At 40.1% G+C, this 6000-nt stretch overlaps 1 long non-coding RNA gene across 1 annotated transcript in view; it reads left to right on the forward strand.

Moving 5' to 3' along the window:
- The window catches only part of LOC310674698, a 61200-nt gene extending 55731 nt beyond the window's left edge, over positions 1-5469 (forward strand). The window contains exon 6 of the long non-coding RNA XR_014509705.1: positions 5154-5469. This is a non-coding gene — a long non-coding RNA (uncharacterized lncRNA). The remainder of the gene's footprint in view (positions 1-5153) is intronic.
- Positions 5470-6000: the final 531 nt, after the last annotated feature.

A 6000-nucleotide genomic window follows, 5' to 3' on the forward strand; every position in this document is an offset into this window, starting at 1 on the left:
TTACAAACACTTCGGGTTACAGACTTTGCTAACCTGGAAGTAGTACCTCGGGTTAAGAACTTTACCTCAGAATGAGAACATAAATTGTGTGGTCGCTGTGCAGCCGCAGTGGGAGGTCCCATTAGCTAAAGTGGTACCTCAGGTTAAGCATGGTTTCAGGTTAAGAATGGACTTCCAAAATGAATTAAGTTCATAACCAGAGGTACCACTGTAGTGTAAATCTTCTTTCATTGCTGTTCCTAAATACAGAGGAATCATGTCTCCCTTGGAAAAAATGATAATTGGAAGTTTATTGTCAGGGAAGGCACCTCAAGGGCCACGGTATTATCTTTGAAACTGAAACAGAAACACATTTTTGCAAAATTACCAGCAGTTTGGTGAAAGTTTGTGTTTCATTCATGACTTCTTAGAAATGCAACGGAAGCTGGAGGGAGAGCGAGAGAGGGAGGGAGGGAGAGGGAGGGAGAGCAGCCTAAGTTCAGAAAATGCGTGAACCTTGTAAAATCTCTTTGCTAAGTCAGCATAATTTACGCCAGTCAATTAACTTTATCTCGTTTAAGCATTTCCTTTGCTCCAGAGCTAACCATGTGAGAAGATACCAAATATAACCATTTAACTACACATCAATTCTATGTTTCTTCTGCTCTGAGTATCTTTGGCAGGCGAAAGGCCTGCTATGGCGCACTAACTTGTAGTTTAAACAATCTTTACTACTATTATTTATAGTACTGTAAAAATGTAAAATGAAGACACAAAACACATAATAAAACAGCCAACACCAACACCACAAACTAATACACCCCCTCCCACAAACACATTTAAAAGGACATAGGATGTTAATCAAAGGCCTGGCCATAGACAAATATTTTTGCCTGGTATCTAAAGATATAGAATGAAAGTGCCAGGTGAGCCTCCCTGGGGAGAGAGCATTCCACAAATGGGGAGCCATCACAGAAAATGCCCATTTTCATTTTGACATCCTCTAGACATCTGATGGCGGAGGCACACAAAGAAGGGCCTCAGATGTTGACTGCAGGGTCTGGGGAGTGGTGGTTCTATGATAAGCTACACTTTCTTGGAAATACTCTCCATCTTCTACAAATATTAATATAGCCCTCCTTTATTTTTTTGGATTTGATTTCATCACTGACAAAAAAAGAAGAGTTATTAAAGGGAGTGGAGGGTTCAAGGTTGAGAACAGAATACCTCATTCTTATCTACAATCTGTAAGGGTTTCCATCATTTCTATCACAGCAACTTGGACAAATCCTTATGATTAGCACATGAAATCCAGAGGAAAATGTCGTTTTTACAGCATGTAGGTTCATGAAACTGACCTTAAATCTGTCTCTCTTTCATGGAGTAAAAAATAAAATAAAATCTTTGGCGGCGGCTGTGGATTATGGGATAGTTTCTCATGCCAGAGACAGCAGTATTTATGCCCATCTCTGCAGTGCAATGGTACGCATAAATCAAAAGTTCTTCACAACAAATGGGTACTAATTGATGTTAATTCTAAATTAGAACACAATTCCTGTGGCAATACACATTATGCCCACATGAATGCCAAAAGAATTCCTTCTGATGGATGAGGCAACTGAAAATACTGAGGAAAACAATAATGACTTGCCACTGTTGTGTGAAGTGTTGGCCAAGAATCAGTGGAGTTCTCTGTATCAGCCCTTTCTACGTTCCTGTTCCTTAACAGTAGCAATTTGTTATGACAGACTTCCCTATTCAGCAAGACCACAAAGAATCAGTCATTTGTCAATAGGCATTCATACAATTACATACTAATACATTCACTTAAGGCGAACTGAATAGTGCAGCTGAAAATTAATCTCCTTGCATCAGCTGCTAACTGCAACACATTCCTATGTGTTTCAGATATGTGACGTGAAATGTTGATTCATATTTTTATATAAACACATTTTTCCTCACATAGTTCCCCCCCATGCTGCTAGGGTGAATCATCAGCCCCGGTTTGAAGTTGTAGTACTAATTTTATGCAACCATTAAATAGGTTTAAATCCCTGCCCCCCGCTGCCCTGCTAAACTCCCACTGCTGTTTTGCTGGCAATGTGAAGTCAGTGACAAATGTGGGTGCATGAAACATTTTACCAGAGGTCCATAATATTTTGTTTGTACTCTTTGCTTGTCCGTTCCTGCCACTGGTTGCATGTATGTTTCATCACAGATTGTCTTATAATGTTGATGATAATGCTATAGATTGCATCCTGCAGGTGAGAGAACTAGACCTCATAAGAAGTTCATTGCACTGAGGTATTTAATGTACAAATAAGCAGCAATTCATTTTCCCAATACATTGTAAAGTTCTATGATATTATTTACTATTAGCAAAGTCACTTAAACAATGCAAGCAGAGTCCAGAGAGAAGGCAAATCCCAATAACACTGTAATGAGAAAACGTAACAAAACACAGTGTATAATCTGAGGAGAAACAGAGAGGTTTTGTCTTTCTTGGTTCTGAGAAACATTCAACAAAAAATATACAGAGGAAAACCTTCCTCAGAATGAATAACTCTTCGTTTCAAAACTAATGTCCACATTAATATGCTGAATAGTAGTAGTAGTAGTAGTAGTACCCCACCTATCTGACTGGGTTGCCCCAACCACTCTGGGCGGTTTCCAACATAGGTAAAAACAAAATAAACATTACACATTAAAAGGCTTCCCTAAACAGGGCTGCCTTCAGATAGCTTCTAAAAGTCAAATAGTTGTTTATTTCTTTGACATCTGATGGGAGGGCATTCCATAGGGCAGGTACCACTGCCAAGAAGGCCCTCTGCCTGGTTCCCTGTAGCTTCACTACTTGCAGTGTGGGAACTGCCAGAAGGCCTTCGTTGCTGGATCTCAGTGTCTGGACTGAACATTGGGGGTGGAGAAAGGGATATAGGTACGAGGCAGTTTAGGATTCAAGCTGATGGCCCGTCTGTTTTAGAAAAGAATTTAGAGCATTCGACAAGAGCAGCAGTACCAGTTAAAACCAATTAAAACCATGCAAAACTCTGCTATCATAACTCTTAGAATAAAACATGAATGCAGCATTATTTGGGCATCACCTTTAATAATATTTCAGTGGTCATGGTGGTGCAGGTGTGGTGACACTGTGTTAGGTGAGGACGATGTCATAATTACTGGGATGAATTGTTTCAACAGCAATGGCCAAGATACATTCTCAAAGGCATTCTTCATGAGCTTGCCACTTGGCAGATGTTGAGTTTTTGTTTTTTTAATCAAATCCATCCAATTTGTCTTAAAAATGGTGCATTCTGGAAGTACATAAAATGCACTGATAGTGCCAAATACAATGAGCAAATTACTGCCAGGAGTACGAATGCACAGAGATGGCAGTTATGCAGTAATGGTCAATGCAAAGATATATGGCGTATAATGTACTGCCAAGCCAAGCTGACCCCCAGGTTCTTTTCAAATTCTAATGATGGCGATATATAAGGAACAGGATTTGCAAACTTCAGTGAAAAGTAAGCACCTCTTCTTCACTCGGTGACTTTATTATTTCTCTCATGTTATGATGCAGATGGGAATCCAATTATCAAAATATAATCTAGGTGGAAATGTGAAGCAAAAGTAACATCTTGATCATGTTGCTGTGTCCAGTTGACTCTAAACTTGGGTTTAAATGCTAGGTGAGGTCAGGAGTTGAACCTGTGGCAGTGGAACAATTCAGTCTATAATGTAAGGTGACATCCTCAAATATAAGCCAATTTGGTCACACTGAAGCGAGTGTCATAACCAGGTCACAACAGAGCAGGTTGGCAGCAGCACAGTAACGTGTTAAAAATTTGGACGATTCTGTGGTTGACACAAGCTATGGGATACTTGCCTGGTTGGAGATATAAATCATTCCCAATTCTATTCTTTTGATTTCAGCACTCAGCATGAGGTATTAAATCAATTCATAATATACAACAGTTTTCAGCATGCTAAATGAGTTTAGCTCCATCTTCTTCCTCCTCTTCATTTTTTAATTTTATTTTTTGGCAACCTTCTGCTGAAAAAAAGCCCTGGTTAAATGGACGATCCTTTGGGATGTTCCTTGGTGCAAGTCTTTTTGGAATGAAATTACTAGGCCTTTACTTATTTGGGTATCTTTCCTTCCTTATTCTAAGGCCTTCAGGCAGGTAACAATATCCTATGCTCATTATGTCATTGTATAACAACTCTTTGAAGCAGGCTAGCCGATGTGACAGTAACTTGCTCAAGGCCAACCGACCTTGGCCTGCCACATTCATTCAGATTCATCCCCCAACTACTGCACTACACCAACTCCGAGTAGATATGTTTAAGATCAGGATGTCAGGCAATATCAAAAGCACAAGTCGGCCGAGATTTGCTTTGATGTCAGTGAATTTAGCTTTGCTTTAGAGGGACCAACCGATAAACAGGCATGCAAATGAAGGCTGTGCACGTATCTTCCGAGTAAGGTTAGAATAGGCCTCAAGCAAGCAGAATGGGCTCTTCAAAGCCTTGTGGTGAGAGGGTGAATATACATAATAAGTTGAGCAGAATGGATCTCTTCTACCCTATTTGTGCTGTCCCTGGCTGTAGTTCAGGTATCTCCTGGTCCTTGGTATGCAGGCATCTTTACTTTTTCCACGATATCACAAATTTAAATATACTGTCATGTTTCACAGCAGTTGAGAGAGGTTTTATCCCTGCATGAGTGGCTAACCTGCAAGGGGGCACTGTGTCTAGGTGGGGGTAGTGCTTCTCTTCGGGGGGGGGGGCACAGGCGTACACATACCCCCAAATATTTTGTGAATCTTTGTACTTTTGTCCATTTACTGTATTTATTTTTCTCGATTTGAACTATGAAATGGTGATTTTCTTGAGACAAAATGAGAGTACCCCTAAACATATTTTTTTTAAAGCACTGGGTGGGGGCATCTGTTCCCTTCTCCTGAGGCAGTGTCTGGTCCTGGGAGAGAGCACTTGATCTGTCTCTCTGAATCCTGCTCAGTCACTCTAGACTGAGGCTCTGTACCGCCCCCCTCAGGAGAGGTGAAGTCCCATTTCCATACTAGAGCCAGATGGGATTGGTGAGAGCAGTGAGTAGGGTTTCCATCTGTTCAAGTTTCACCTTCCCATTCCTCCTTATCTCCTTCTAGTGTTCTCCATCCTAGGCCTGATCCTTACACTGCTGGAGGAGTCGTGATGATAACAGAAACAAAACTTGGTGGAATCATTGAGGAGGGGAGGGACATTGGAAAAGTGCCAGAGGACAGTAGAAGGCACCAAGATATATGAAGTAGCTGGGATAATGGTAATGGACTCAAACCTAGATGTCCAAGTGTGTGTCTGCATTTCACTCCCCAGTGCTCAGTCCCTACATTTTGGAATCTTGTCAGCATTGGACTTTCGAAGCAGAACAAATTGAATTGTGCAGTTGATAAATTCGGAATTAAAAGTCCTGTTTTGGGCTCATATGCAGTGTGATTCTGGGTCTAAGGAGAACGGTGTCCTTTTTATCATATTAACAAATGTTGATTATAGTTATATAATTTATAGTGCTGAATCATCCCTGTAATACACAAAATAGAAAGCACATCACTCTGTAATAGATTATGTTGATTGGTTTTGCTGGCAGATGTGAGAGAGCATCATTGCTCATTATATAGCAGGCTTAATTGGTTTTCTCCTGAATTACGTAGACAATATTCTCTTAATCTGCTCACACAGAGGGTACTTAAATTCAAAATCTCTGAATTATTGTTTAATTGTTAACATTTTTCAGATAGCAGTTATACTCAAGGATTGATTTATAAACCAAAAAGGGAAAAGGCATGTCCTTTATGAAAAATACTGTAATAGGCATAAAGGTCACATGGGATATAGTTAATGTTACCAGCATGTTCTTCTTGAAATCTGTTGAAAGAAAAAGGTTACAGAATACAAAAGAAACTCCAACTTCCTGTCACTGAACTATTTCCAGTAGGGTGACCAAATAGTAACCAA

The sequence above is a fragment of the Podarcis tiliguerta genome, assembly GCF_965153285.1.
Source record: "Podarcis tiliguerta genome assembly, chromosome: 3".
NCBI lineage: Eukaryota > Metazoa > Chordata > Lepidosauria > Squamata > Lacertidae > Podarcis > Podarcis tiliguerta.